Consider the following 15,057-nt stretch of genomic DNA (forward strand, 5'->3'; position numbering starts at 1 on the left):
GACAAGAACCTGGTGTCTATATGGGATGCCAGTGCTGTATGTGAAGGATTAACCAAGTGAGCCAAGGTGCCAGCCCATGGGGTTTCTTTCGAAAAATACATAGGAATGCCATTAAATTTTACCATCTTGAGTTAGGCAGGTTTGAAAAAAATATATACTTATCCTCTGTGTTTTCCAACAGTTTGTCATTAATGAAAATCTCCTAATATTATCAAACCTTCACCTGCCTTTGCCTTTTTGATCTTGCCAAAAAATGTCCCACATGTTCACAAATGAAATCATGAAAGGGCCAGGGAGTCCTCAGACAGATCAGAAACAATCTCCAGGAATTGTTGACTCTCTTCCCCGCTGAGAGTGGAGGTGGGAATGTCCACACCGGTCTTTCCTGCAAGGGCTCTGAACAGTTGCCTCTGTCCGTTGTGCTGAATGTACAGTGGGCTTCCCAGGCCAGTCCTCAGAGGACACGTGGCTGTTGTTACACTGTTGTTCTGGGTAGGACTGAGGCCCAACTCCGCTTCCTGTCCACAGCCCAGAGGTTGGTGTTCCCACCTCCCCTCCTCCCCACCCCCACCCTGGCATTTCCACCACTCACTGCTTCCTAGTGAAGAGAGCCAAAGTGACTCCATGTGAAAACAATATAAAAATCGCCTCCGTTCCCCAAGGCAACCCGAGTCCTTGTAAAAGCAGGCATTCAGGCATTCCGGAGATACCAAAGCTTACCAGGGACAGCTAGCTCTGTAGACCAAGGACAGCACAGTAGAGATTGCTAAACAAAGTGACTCCCTGTACCCAAAGCCCCCATGCTGTAAGCCCCTGCTGTAAGTCCCTGTACCCAAAGCTTCCATGCTGTATGTAACTCTTTTCCTGTTGATGTAGCCCTTTTTTCCTTTAAAAACTCTCCCAAACAAAGACCGGGGCCTCACTCCTTCCTCCGCTGTGCTGGTTGGCTGGATGGGGTCCCTGCCTCGGCTTGTACTTTTAAATAAAGCTTGCTTTTGCAGTTCGGTGTTATTGGGTCGCTGATGGCTTCTTGGGGATCTACTTATCTGGGCACAACACAAGCACGTGTCGCGACTCATTTTTGGCTGGCGCCCTGTCTCAGAGAGCAGCATGGGGGTCATCGTCCCATTTCACTGTGCCCCTGTGGGATCCTGGGAACACTGGGGCTCAATCTCTCATTGGCAAACTGAGGAGTCAGATCAGGATTTGCAACCCAGTGGGGCAATGAGACCCTCAGATGTACTTGTGGTCTGTCCAGTTGTTTACTTTTTGATCTCTTTGTTTGGATTCCTCCCTATTATACCCCTCACAATGTTTTGGAGACTCGCAGATGGAATTGTCAGTGTATAGATGTCAGAAATTTCCCATAAAGATGTCTGGCTCGCTGGCTTCTGGATCTGTCAGGATCCGTGGACGCAGGGCCCAAGCCCCCAGCTGACAGCCATGGCAACCACAGAACCTGTTCTCTCAGTCAATGGGAGACCCCACCCACCCTATTGTGCCAGCCCCCTTCCCCAGGTCCTCATTGGCTCCCTTTATATTTCCCTGTGAAGTCTACCCTGGAAACTCTTCAGTGTCTAAGGCTGAAGGACAAACATAAGACTGTCCCTTGGGTGTGCCAGCTGGGGCTTTGTGATGAGAAGGGGACATGAGCTCGGGTTTTCTTTCTTTTTTTTTTTTTTTAATTTGACAGGTAGATTTACAGACAGTGAGAGAGAGAGAAACAGAGAGAAAGGTCTGACTGCTACGGTTGGCACTGCACGGATCCAAAGCCAGGAGCCAGGTGCTTCCTTCTGGTCTCCCATGCAGGTGCAGGGCCCAAGCACTCGGGCCATCCTCCACTGCCTTCCTGGGCCACAGCAGAGAGCTGGGCTGGAAGAGGAGCAACCAGGACCAGAACCAGCACCGACAGGAGCTCGGATTTTGACATGGCCCCTTTCCTGGAATTCTAGCCGCTGCAATTTCCCAGTGTGCTGGAGTCTCTCCTTCTCTGGCTGCTTGCCTCCTTCCCACCTCTGCCTTCTGTCCATGTACCTAGCTCTGTGCAGCTCTGTTTCCCTGGAGGAGAAAGGGAACATGGGAGAACTTCAGAGCCAGATGTGCCTGGATTCAAATCCCAGCTGTGTCACTTCCCAGTCAGCCACCTGAGTGCCAATTCCTTTATCTGTAGCACAGCATTCATGATGATGATGACGAAGTCCTCGTGAGGATTTCGTGTGTAAAGAAGATTGGGAAGGGACCTGTCATGGGACAGGAGCTTAGTCAATGATTAGTTCTACCACGAGGTCGAGGATCAACCTTCCACTCATTGGGAACTTCCCACTGGATCCCAAGAGATGTGCTAAGTGCATTTGTACTCACCGAATCCTCCTCCAAGGCTGTGAGGCGGGTATTACCCTCACTGCACAGTGACAAAAGGATGATGCTCAGAGAGGCTGAGTAACCTCCCAAGACGGCTTGGGCATGGGGAACCAGGCATTCGCTCTCCAGGCCTGTTTGCTTAGCATCGGGCCCTGGTGCCGCCGAGTGATGAGTAAACTCGAGGAGGAGAGAGGAGGATGCCAGAATGGGGAGCACTGCTGTGCCCACGGCCAGCAGCCAGGGGGCACGTGGAGGACTTCCCGTTGCTGGTCTGCTGTTCTTTGCATTGTGCTGACTTACCCACTGAGTCTCTGCTGTGGAGCACGTCCCCTCCCGCCTGCGCCCTACACAGCAGCCACAATGTGACTCTGCTTGCTTGTTGTCCCGTCTGCTGGCTGTCCCCAGGCAGGGCTCCTGGGTGCCCCTGGCATGTCCTAGGGGTTCAAGGTGTATTATTGGGTAAATGAAGCAAGGAAAGGCCAGATTAGATGATGTAATGGCATCAGTCATGTCTTTATTATCCATCGACCACGAAACCTGTGAGAGCTCAGGTCACGTGTCGCTGGCTGAAGGCTGGCACACGCAGCTGTGCCACCCATGTTTCTCAGGTGAGTGAGTTCACCTCACAAACCCTCCTCCTCTTGGCCCCTCCTGTCCTGCCTGTACAGAGGTGGGCGTGGCTCTCATCACAGTTGCTGTGTGGGTGGCACCCAGGCTCGCCTCTGTGCACTGTGCACCTGCCTCTGTGCACTAGGGGTACAACCCCCACCGGAGGATAAATGGGGAGACTCTGCAGCTGCACGGGCTGAGGTGGTGAGCGTGGAGCCAGGAAAGAGAGGGAAGTGATGAATGAAGAGGTCCCATCACTGAGCAGAAACCAACCTGGAATAAATCAGGATTGACACACTCTATGGACAAGGGGACCAGGCAGGTGCACCAACAGGTGGAGAGAACTGACAGTGCGAGTGTGATCCCAGTCCAAAGACCCCACACGTCATGCAGAACCCAGATCTAGGACAAGCGGCCAGCGAGGACAACACCGACCAGGCGTGAGAGCTCCAGAATCCAGCCTCAGGCCCTCGGTCTCTGAAATGGCAGCGCAAGCCAGCGCCTCTAGCCTCAGCCCACACTCGGGCCAACCCCCTGGTGGGAGCCCCTTCAGCCCCTGGGTCCACTCCTGCTGAAAGCCGGGTGTGGGCCGCAGTGCCCCGGGGGCTGCTGGTGGTATTTCCCACCTTAGTGAATGAAGGGGACATCGAACGGTGCAGCGAGAAATGCCTCATCAGCAGTGCACAGAGCGTCCATGTCAGAGTCTGTGTCGAGTCACCCACCTGTCCACCGACCCAAGGGACAGTCATTTGTCACCTGTGGGCAGAAGCATTGCTGTGCTATCCCTGTGCCATTCACCTGCTGATTGTCCTTCAAACTGCATCCACTCACCCTTACATAAGGTCCCCCCGACCTGTTCCAACTCCAACAGCCACGCACACATCACCCATGTTTATCATCTCACTCACCCCACACAGCCAGCAGCAGGGCGGCGACCACCGGAACATTCTTCATCATTCCTCCACTCACCCACCTGTTCAGACACTGGTTTGTTCTCATGTCTGAAAGTGGGGATAATTGCAAATCCACAGCCCCACTCCCAGCTGCAACAGGTTCTCTCTTACGGCCACTAGTTACAGGGTAGCCGGGAATGTCCCACCCCCTCCCCACACTCAAAGTAACGCTTCACTGGCAGTGCTCTGTTTGCCATCACGGTCACCATTGCCCAGGGTTGCACACCAGGGCCGTCAAGCCAGTCTCTGTTTCCAGATACTGAGGAGTCTGGACAACGGGGGAGACCAGGCTAATGAGGGTGGCCAGACCCCCGTCTGCAGGGAAGAAGGCGGTGGGGATTCCTGTGTTGTGTTCTCAGTAAGGCAGTACAGTTGAGGAACCAAGAGCAAGGTTTTGGAGTAGGATTCGCCATCTCCTTGGTGGACAGACTTCTGATAGCTCCATGGACCCAGCCCCTGCTGTGCAACCTGTGTGCTCCTGGTGTCACCCCCTTGAGCTGAGGAGCACCTAACCACTTGCTCTAACCAATGGGTGGGGACACAGGTAATAAGGTGATTATACAGTGGGTTCAGCAGTGGCCCCTGAGAAACTATGCGAATGTCCAAAGCCTGTGACCATGATGTTATTTGGAGAAAAATTCTTTAGATATGTCATCAAGCTCAATCTTTTTTTAAAAAGATGTACATATTTATTTATTTTAAAGGCATAGAGTTAGAGAGGCAGAGGCACAGAGAGGGAGAGAGAGAGAGAGAGAGAGAGAGAGAGGTCTTCCATCTGCTCATTCACTGCCCAAATGGCTGCAACAGCTGGAGCTATGTCAACCGAAAGCCAGGAGCCAGGGGCTTCTTCTGGGTCACCCATGTGGGAGCAGAGGTCCAAGGACTTGGACCACCTTCTACTGCTTTCCCAGGCCACAGCAGAGAGCTGGATGGGAAATGGAGCAGCCGGGACTCTGCCCAGCACCCATATGGGATGCCGGCACTGCAGGCTGCTGCTTTACCTGCTACCCATGGCGCCGGTTCCCGAGTTGACAGTCTTGACGAGAGATCATCCTGGATTGTCAGAGTGCACTCTAAATCCAATGACAAATGTCCTCCCAAGAGACACAGGGGGAGGAGAGAAGGGCCATGTCAGGATGTAGGCAGAGGTTGGGCATTACAGCTGGAGGCCAAGAAATGGCCGACGCCATGCCTCCAGAAATGGGGAGAGGCAGAGAAGGCTCTACCCCAGAGCCACCAGCGAGAGTACCCTGACAGGACTTTTGGCTTCCAGAACTGTGTGACAATAAATGGGGTTTTTTTATTTATTAAACTTTTATTTAATGAATATAAATTTCCAAAGTACAGCTTATGGGTTACAATGGCTTCCCTCCTCCCATAACTTCCCTCCCACCCGCAACCCTCCCCTTTCCCGCTCCCTTTCCCCTTCCATTCACATCAAGATTCATTTTCAATTCTCTTTATATACAGAAGATCAGTTTAGTATATATTACGTAACTGTTTCAACAGTTTGCCCCCATATAGCAACACAAAGTGAAAAAAAAAAATACTGTTGGAGTACTAGTTATAGCATTAAATAACAGTGTACAGCACATTAAAGACAGAGATCCTACATAATATTTTTTTTTAAAAATTAATTAATTTTCTATGCCATTTCCAATTTAACACCAGGTTTTTTTTTCATTTCCAATTATCTTTATATACAGAAGATCAATTCAGTATATAATTAGTAAAGATCTCATCAGTTTGTACCCACACAGAAACACAAAGTTTAAAATTACTGTTTCAGTACTAGTTATAGCATCACTGCACATTAGACAACACATTAAGGACAGATCCCACATGGGATGTAAGTACACAGTGACTCCTGTTGCTGACTTAATAATTTGACACTCCTGTTCATGGCGTCAGTAATCTCCCTAGGCTCTAGTCATGAGTTGCCAGGGCTATGGAAGCCTTTAGAGTTCGCTGACTTTGATCTTATTCCGCGACAGGGTCATAGTCAAAGTGGAAGTTCTCTCTTCCCTTCAGAGAAAGGTACCTCCTACCTTGATGCCCCGTTCTTTCCACTGGGATATCACTCACAGAGATCTTTCATTTAGGTCTTCTTCTTTTTTTTTCTTTTCCATGGTATCTTGGCTTTCCATGCTTACAATACTCTCATGGGCTCTTCAGCCAGATCCAATGCCTTAAGGGCTGATTCTGAGGCCAGAGTGTTGTTTAGGACATCTGCCGTTCTATGAGTCTGCTGTGTATCCCGCTTCCCATGCTGGATCCTTCTCTCCCTTTTTGATTCTGTCAGTTAGTATTAGCAGACACTTGTCTTGTTTGTGTGATCCCTTTGTTTCTTAGACCTATCAGAGCCATCAATTGTGAACTGAAATTGATCACTTGGACTAGTGCGATGGCATTGGTACTTGCCACCTTGATGGGATTGTACTGGAATCCCCTGGCACATTTCTAACTCCACCATTTGGGGCAATGTCCCAAATTGTACATCTCCTCCCTCTCTTTTTCCACTTCTATATTTAACAGGGATCACTTTTCAGTTAACATTTAAACACCTAAGAATAATTGTGTGTTAATTACAGAGTTCAATCACTAGTACTAGAACAACAACAACAACAACAAATACTAAGAAGGATAAAGTATTACATTGTGCATCTAGAGTCAGGACAAAAGCTGATCAGGTCATTGTTTCTTATAGTGTCCATTTCACTTCAACAGGTTTCCCCTTTGTTGCTCAGTTGTCACCGATCAGGGAAAACAAATGATATTTGTCTCTTTGGGACTGGCTTAATTCACTCAGCATGATGTTTTCCAGATTCCTCCATCTTGTTGCAAATGACCGGGTTTCATTGTTTCTTACTGCTGTATAGTATTCTATGGAGTACATGTCCCATCATTTCTTATCCAGTCTACTGTTGATGGGCATTTGGGTTGGTTCCAGATCTTAGCTATTGTGAATTGAGCTGCAATAAACATTAATGTGCAGATGGCTTTTTTATTTGCCAAATTAATTTCCTTTGGGTAAATTCCAAGGAGTGGGATGGCTGGGTTGTATGGTAGGGTAATGTTCAGGTTTCTGAGGAATCTCCAGACTGACTTCCATAGTGGCTTAACCAGTTTGTATTCCCACCAACAGTGGGTTAGTGTCCCTTTTTCCCCACATCCTCTCCAGCATCTATTGTTGGTAGATTTCTGAATGTGAGCCATTCTCACAGGGGTGAGGTGAAACCTCATTGTGGTTTTGATTTGCATTTCTCTGATTGCTAGTGATCTGGAACATTTTTTCATGTGTCTGTTGGCCATTTGGATTTCCTCTTTCGAAAAATGCCTATTGAGGTCCTTGGCCCATCTCTTAAGTGGGTTGTTTGTTCTGTTGTTGTGGATTTTCTTGATTTCTTTGTGGATTCTGGTTATCAACCCTTTATCTGTAGTATAGTTTGCAAATATTGTTTCCCATTCTGTCGGTTGCCTCTTCACTTTCCTGACTGTTTCTTTTGAAGTACAGAAACTTCTCAATTTGATGCAATCCCAAATGTTAATTTTGATTTTGACTGCCTGTGCTTCTGGGGTCTTTTCCAAGAAGTCTTTGCCTGTACCTATATCTTGCAGGGTTTCTCCAATGCTCTCTAATAATTTGATGGTTTCGGGTCATAGATTTAAGTCTTTAATCCATGTTGAGTGAATTTTTGTGTAAGGTGAAATGTAGGGGTCTTGCTTCAAGCTTCTGCACATGGAAATCCAATTTTCCCAGCACCATTTATTGAATAGACTGTCCTTATTCCAGGGATTGGTTTTGGATCTTTGATCAAATAAGTTGGCTGTAGATGTTTGGATTGATTTCTGGTGTTTCTATTCTGTTCCATTGGTCTATCCATCTGTTTCTGTACCAGTACCATGCTGTTTTGATAACAACTGCCCTGTAGTATGTCCTGAAATCTGGTATTGTGATGCTTCCGGCTTTGTGTTTGTTGTACAAGATTGCTTTGGCTATTCGAGGTCTTTTGTGTCTCCATATGAATTTCAGCATCATTTTTTCCAGATCTGAGAAGAAGGTCTTTGGTATCTTGATTGGTATTGCATTGAATGTATAAATTGCTTTTGGGAGAATGGACATTTTGATGATATTGATTCTTCCAATCCATGAGCATGGAAGATTTCTCCATTTTTTGGTATCCTCTTCTATTTCTTTCTGTAAGGTTTTGTAGTTTTCATCGTAGAGATCTTTATCGTCTTTGGTTAAGTTTATTCCAAGGTATTTGATTGTTTTTGTAGCTATTGTGAATGGGATTGATCTTAGAAGTTCTTCCTCAGCCGTGGCATTGCCTGTGTATACAAAGGCTGTTGATTTTTGTGCATTGATTTTATATCCTGCTACTTTGCCAAACTCTTCGATGAGTTCCAGTAGTCTCTTAGTAGAGTTCTTTGGGTCCCCTAAATAAAGAATCATATCGTCTGCAAAGAGGGATAGTTTGAGTTCTTCCTTCCCAATTTGTATCCCTTTAATTTCTTTTTCTTGCCTAATAGCTCTGGCTAAAACTTGCAGAACTATATTGAATGGCAGTGGTGAGAGTGGGCATCCCTGTCTGGTACCAGATCTCAGCGGAAATGCTTCCAACTTTTCCCCATTCAATAGGATGTTGGCCATGGGTTTTTCATATATTGCTTTGATTGTATTGAGGAATGTTCCTTCCATACCCAGTTTGCTTAGAGTTTTCATCATGAAAAGGTGTTGTATTTTATCAAATGCTTTCTCTGCATCTATTGAGAGAATCATATGGTTTTTCTTCTGCAGTCTGTTAATGTAGTGTATTACGTTGATTGTTTTGCGAACGTTGAACCATCCCTGCATACCAGGGATAAATCCCACTTGGTCTGGGTGGATGATCTTTCTGATGTGTTGTTGCCTTCTATTGGCCAGAATTTTATTGAGTATTTTTGCATCAGGGATATTGGTCTGTAATTCTCTTTCAATGCTGCATCATTTTGCGGCTTAGGAATTAAGGTGATGCTGGCTTCATAGAAAGAATTTGGGAGGATTCCCTCTTTGTCGATTGTTTTGAATAGTTTGAAAAGAATTGGAGTTAGTTCTTCTCTAAATGTCTGGTAGAACTCAGCAGTGAATCCATCTGGTCCTGGGCTTTTCTTTGTTGGGAGGGCCTTTATTACTGTTTCAATTTCTGTGTCAATTATTGGTCTGTTTAGGTTTTCTATGTCTTCCTGGCTCAATTTAGGTAGGTTGTATGTGTCCAAGAATCTGTCCATTTCTGATAGATTTCCCTGTTTGCTGGCATATAAGTCCTTGTAGTAATTTCTGATGATTCTTTTTATTTCTGTGGTGTCTGTTGTTACATTTCCATTTTCATCGCTGATCCTATTGATTTGGGTCTTTTCTCTTCTTTTTTTAGTTAGTTGGGCCAGTGGGGTGTCAATTTTGTTTATTTTTTCAAAAAACCAGCTCCTCGTTTGGCTGATTTTTTGTAATGTTTTTTTATTCAATCCTGTTGATTTCTTCTTTGATTTTAATTATTTCTCTTGTCCTACTGGGTTTGGGTTTGGTTTGCTGCAGATTTTCTAGATCCTTGAGATGACTTGAAAGCTCATCTATTTGGTGCCTTTCCAATTTCTTGATGTAGGCACCTATTGATATAAACTTTCCTCTTAACACTGCTTTTGTTGTATCCCATAGGTTTTGGTATGTTGTGCTTTTATCCTCATTTACTTCCAGAAAATTTTTGATTTCTCTTTTAATTTCTTCTATGACCCATTGTTCATTCAGGAGCATGTTGTTCAATCTCCATGTGTTTGCACGTGCTCTAGGGATTCCCGAGTTGCTAATTTCCAATTTCATTCCTTTGTGGTCTGAGAAGCTGCATGGTATGATTCCAATTCTTTTGAATTTGCTGAGACTTGCTTTATGGCCTAGTATGTGGTCAATCCTAGAGAAGGTTCCATGTACTGCTGAGAATGTAAAGTCTTTATATGTAGGATGAAATGTTCTGTAGATATCTGTTAGATCCATTTGGGCTATAGTGTCATTTAAATCTACTGTCTCCTTGTTGATCTTCTGTCCTGTTGATCTGTCTATCTCTGAGAGTGGAGTATTGAAGTCCCCCAGAACTATTGTATTGGTGTCTAAGTCTCCCTTTAAGTCCCTTAACAAGTCTTTTAAATAAACTGGTGCCCTGTAATTAGGTGCATATACATTGATAATCGTTATATCTTCCTGTTGAATGGATCCCTTAATCATTAAATAGTGCCCCTCTTTGTCTCTCCTAACAGTTTTTGTGGTAAAGTTTGTGTTGTCCGATATTAAGATGGCTACGCCCACTCTTTTTTCATTTCTGTTGGCATGGTATATATTCTTCCAGCCTTTCACTTTCAGCCTGTATGCATCATTGTTGGAAAGATGAGTTTCTTGTAAGCAGCAAAAAGATGGGTTTTGTTCCTTAACCCAATCAGCCAATCGGTGTCTTTTAACTGGACAGTTCAGGCCATTAACATTCAATGTGACTATTGAGAAGGGGTAACTTTGCCCTGCCATTTGCCAAAGATATTTTCTAATATATGGTTTGAGATTCCTGTGATCTTTTGCTGTGAGGTTTCCTTCCTTTACCTTCTTTCATATTGGTGACCATGTTTCTGTGTTTCTGTATGTAACACATCTTTAAGCATCTTTTGCAGGACTGGACGAATGGCGACAAATTCTTTCAATTTCTGTTTGCTGTGAAAAGTCTTTATTTCACCTTCATTCACAAATGAGAGCTTTGCAGGATATAATATTCTGGGCTGGCAGTTTTTCTCTCTTAGTACCTGGGCTATATCTCGCCATAATCTCCTAGCTTGTAGGGTTTCTGATGAGAAGTCAGCTGTGAGTCTAATTGGAGATCCTCTGAGAGTAATCTGGCGTTTCTCTCTTGCACATTTTAGGATCTTTTCTTTATGTTTCACTGTGGTGAGTTTGATTATGATGTGTCGTGGTGAGGATCTCTTTTGGTCATGTTTATTAGGGGTTCTATGAGCTTCCTGTACTAGGATGTCTCTGTCCTTCTCCAAACCTGGGAAATTTTCTGCTAGTATCTCACTAAAAAGGCCTTCTAATCCTTTCTCCCTCTCCATGCCTTCAGGAACTACTAGAACCCGAATGCTGGGTTTTTTAAGAGTATCTTGTAGATTCCTGACAGCATTTTTTAGATTTTTGGTTTCTTTTTCTTTTCTTTGATTTGACTGTTTCCTTTCCTGTTCTCTGTCTTCTAATTCCGATATTCTCCCTTCTGCTTCACCCATTCTGTTTTTAAGGCTCTCTAATGTGTTTGTCATTTGATCTATTGAATTCTTCATTTCATTATGGTTTCTTGTCACTATCACAGTTTCATGTTCTAATAGTTGTTTCATTTCATTTTGATTCCTCCTTAATATTTCATTTTCACAGGAGAGATTTTTCTATCTTGTCCATTAAGGATTTCTGTAGTTCAAGAATTTGTTTTTGAGAACTTCTTAATGTTCTTAACAATTTTTTGAGATCTGCTTCTTGCATTTCCTCTATCTCTTCATCTTCATAATCTTGCATTGGGGTGTCTTGTTCATTTGGGGGCATCATAGTGTCTTCCTTGCTCTTGTTACCTCGGTTTCTATGTTTGTTGTTTGGCATGTTGGAGATAATTTATGGGGTTTTTTTTGTTGTTGTTTTGTTTTTTGCTGTGATGTTTTTTCTTGTTATACTATGCCTCTATGTGGGCTGTCTGCTTTGATGGATCCTTAGAGGCTGTGATGGGTGTGGCCAGAGAGCTCTGCTTGATTCTTCAGGTTTAAGGCTGTGCAAAAAGTGACTCACCCAGATTGTTCTCTCCCTTGCTCCTTGCTGGATCACTTTTTTTTTTTTTTACTCAGTTGGGAAATAATTCCGCACAGCTGAGTGGAATTGAGGGTAGTTGAAATCTGGCTTCTGTGAGTATTCGTTTGATCTACCCCTGGGACCACACAAAGAGTTTATGCAGCCCTCAATGTGTTCTCAAGTTCCACCATAGTTCCAAAGTTACTGAGTTTGTATACTCGTTGGTGCTTTACATATGTAAAATGGTGCCTGCTCTTTGTTTTGCTCAGTGAGTGGTGAGAGAGGCCTCTGCCTTTCCCCACCAATGTCTCGGGTTTCTGAGGTTTTTTTCTTACCTCCCGTTTGTTCCCATGCTGGCAAGATTCTGCGGCTCGGCTCCCGCAGTGGGGCTTCCACGCAGTGGGCTCCCTGTAGGTCCTCTGTGTCACATCCACTAGATCTGGAAGCGTTTCCTCTGCAGTTTTTTTCTTGAGTCTTTTCCTGAGGCTACAGTAATTCCACTTTTATGAAACTTTATTTTCCCAGACTATGCGCACGTCCTCACTATCCGCCATCTTGGCTCCGCCAATAAATGGTTTTTTTTAAGAGCTATAGTATTTGTCAGGGGAATCCCTAAATATAATACAGGAAACAGAGATGGTGGCTTCCGTCTTGTTCACTCGCCCTCGCCCTCTCTGCGTCTCCCTCTACCTCCTTCACTGTCTCTTTTTCAGCCTACTAGCCCTGACGAACTGAGCGGTTCGTGTGGCCAGGAACAGAGGGGGGTTCCAGCTCACAGCCGTGTGCATCAGAATCCTGCCAGCAGTCACATGCATCCTTCCTCGCCTGAACCTTGACGCAACGCGGAGCTCAGCCAGCTCCTGTCTGCAGCCTGGTGAGATTCTGCAGCAGGGGAACAGAGAGGCTATGCCTGGGTCCCTGACCACGACGTGCAGAGACAGGGTTGTGTGTTGTCCTAAGGCTGTGCACATCACGATCACGTATCACTCAACAGATAACTAACACCCATCATGGCTGCAAGTTCTCATGATGTCTGCATTGTCCTGACTGCCCTGTCACGTGGTGCTGTTGACTCTTCTAGTCCACCCCCTGCAAAATGACTGTGCCAGGCCCGGCGCCATGGCATAGCAGGTAAAGGCGCAGCCTCAAGTGTGCCTGCCATCTCATATGGGCATCAGTTCAAGACCCGGATGCCCCACTTCCGATCCTGCTCTCTGCTATGGCCTGTGAAAGCAGTGGAAGATGGCCCAAATCCTTGGGCCCCTGCACCCATGTGGGAGACCTGGAGGAAGCTCCTGGCTCCTGGCTTCGGATCAGCACAGCTCCAGCAGCCACTGCAGCCATCTGGGGAGTGAACCAACAGATGGAAGACCGATCTCTCTCTCTCTCTCTCTCCCCCTCTGTAGCTCTACCTTTCAAATAAATAAATATTTTTAAAAAAAAAAAAGATCATTGCCCCCTTGTTGAAGAGTGACCCGAAGCACTGGAGGCTGAGGCTTTCCTGAGGTCATTCGGCACAGTGAGCAGTGCGAGCCGGGAGCCAAACCAAGGTCACACAGCACAGCGAGCAGTGGTGAGCCGGGAGCCAAACCTGGAACTCCTAGTTTCAGATCCCTTGCATTAGATCCAATCCAAAGCCCACCTTGTCATTATTGGGTGGCCTTGGACAGGCTGCTTCCTTTCCCGGTGCCTCTCCCAGCCCAGGTCCCCAGCATGGGAGATGAGCTGGGAGGGTAGAAGGGGCAGAGGGAGCACACAGCTCACACTTGGACTCAGAGCTGTGCAAGTGGAGGGAGTGGATCCAGTGGATCTTGCTGCCCGACTCGGGTGGGTGGTAGCTCCCAGTGTGGTTCCTCCCTAACCCTATGATCCTGAGTCCGTGACAGAAGAAGACCCACTGTGCAAAATATGTCCACTTGGCCCTCATCACAACCCCTAGGCTATGGTCTGCACACTGGTGCATCCCTAAGATTCGTGCCAGACCTCAGTGCTGAGGCGAGCGGACCAGATGCCGGGGCCTTGGAGAAACGGCCGCTGGATCTGTACGTGTAGATGCAGGAGGGGTGGAGGACACACGGCAACAGTAGCCCCGCCCTCTTTTGGACAAGTCCTCGTGGAGGAACCCATTCACCTGCCCACAGCCACCTGATGCAGCTAGGACATGAGCTGGTGGCCTGGGCCCTGCGCCAGGAGCTGAGGAAGCGGAGCACGCGGCAGTGACCCGGAAGCAGCCAGAATGCGCAGACTGCGTGTACCGACTCCTCCACCAGAGCTCCCAGAAACAGGCGTGGAAACAACCTCTGTCCTTTCCCACACGCAGCGGGCCACGGAAACCCCCATGGAGGGCAGCAGGCTCCTGGCTGTGACCCCAGCCCAGCCTCAGCTGGCCGTAGTGAGCACCTGTGGGGCGAGTGAGCAGGTGACAGCACTGTCCTCTCTGCCCGACAGAAGAGAGAACTGTGAGGATACTTCCTTCCTCCCGGGAAAGAAACAGCCCTGGCCAGCGGCGACCGGGGACCACCCCCGTGGAGCTGCCCTCTGCGCCTCCTGCACCACACTAGCTTTCATACGAGGGGCTTCGGACAGCTCATGCCAACTAGAATTAAAAGTAGGCTTCGTTTGGAAAACAAGGCTCGAATCCACGTTTTTCAGAATGGCGTTTCCGTCTTGAAGACCCCATATTTCCTAGACTTCCTGAGAATTGACTGCCTGCAGCCCAGATCCCGGGGAAGCGTGGAGGAGTCTCACTTCTACAAACCTAGGGGCATCTGAGTGTCAGGAGCCCTCCCAGTCAGTCCTGTCTCGGGGCCCCAGGCACAGGTGACAGGAACACTTTCCTGCTTCGCTCCTGGTGGTTCCTACACCCAGCTGAAGACCTCACTTCAGACCGAACCCTGCAAGGTGCCCTCCAGCCTGCCCTAGGCCATGAGTGGCCGGGGATTCAGGTCTCCAGGCAGGCGCAGGGGTAAGGCCAGCCCAAGCCTGGTGGCGGCTGGAGTAGAGGCAGACGCAGGGCTCTTCCCCACCTCCCAAAGCCAGGCAGCCGCCCTCGTGGAGAAAAGGGCCAGGTCTGAGCAGGGCTGAGGACAGGGGCCCCACCCTCCCTAGACCCATGGCTGCAGGGCCTGCACCTGCCCCAGCAGAGCTGCCAGACTCCCCTGGGGGGAATGGGCCCCAGGACCACATGGCAGGGTGTGACACGGAATGCCTGAGCCACATGATGCTCCTAGCAAGGGAGTGGACACCGCTGACCCTCAGGGATGCTGGGGGGGGGGGCGTAATCAGGAGTGTGGG

Source organism: Lepus europaeus, chromosome 19, assembly GCF_033115175.1.
Source record: "Lepus europaeus isolate LE1 chromosome 19, mLepTim1.pri, whole genome shotgun sequence".
NCBI classification, from domain to species: domain Eukaryota; kingdom Metazoa; phylum Chordata; class Mammalia; order Lagomorpha; family Leporidae; genus Lepus; species Lepus europaeus.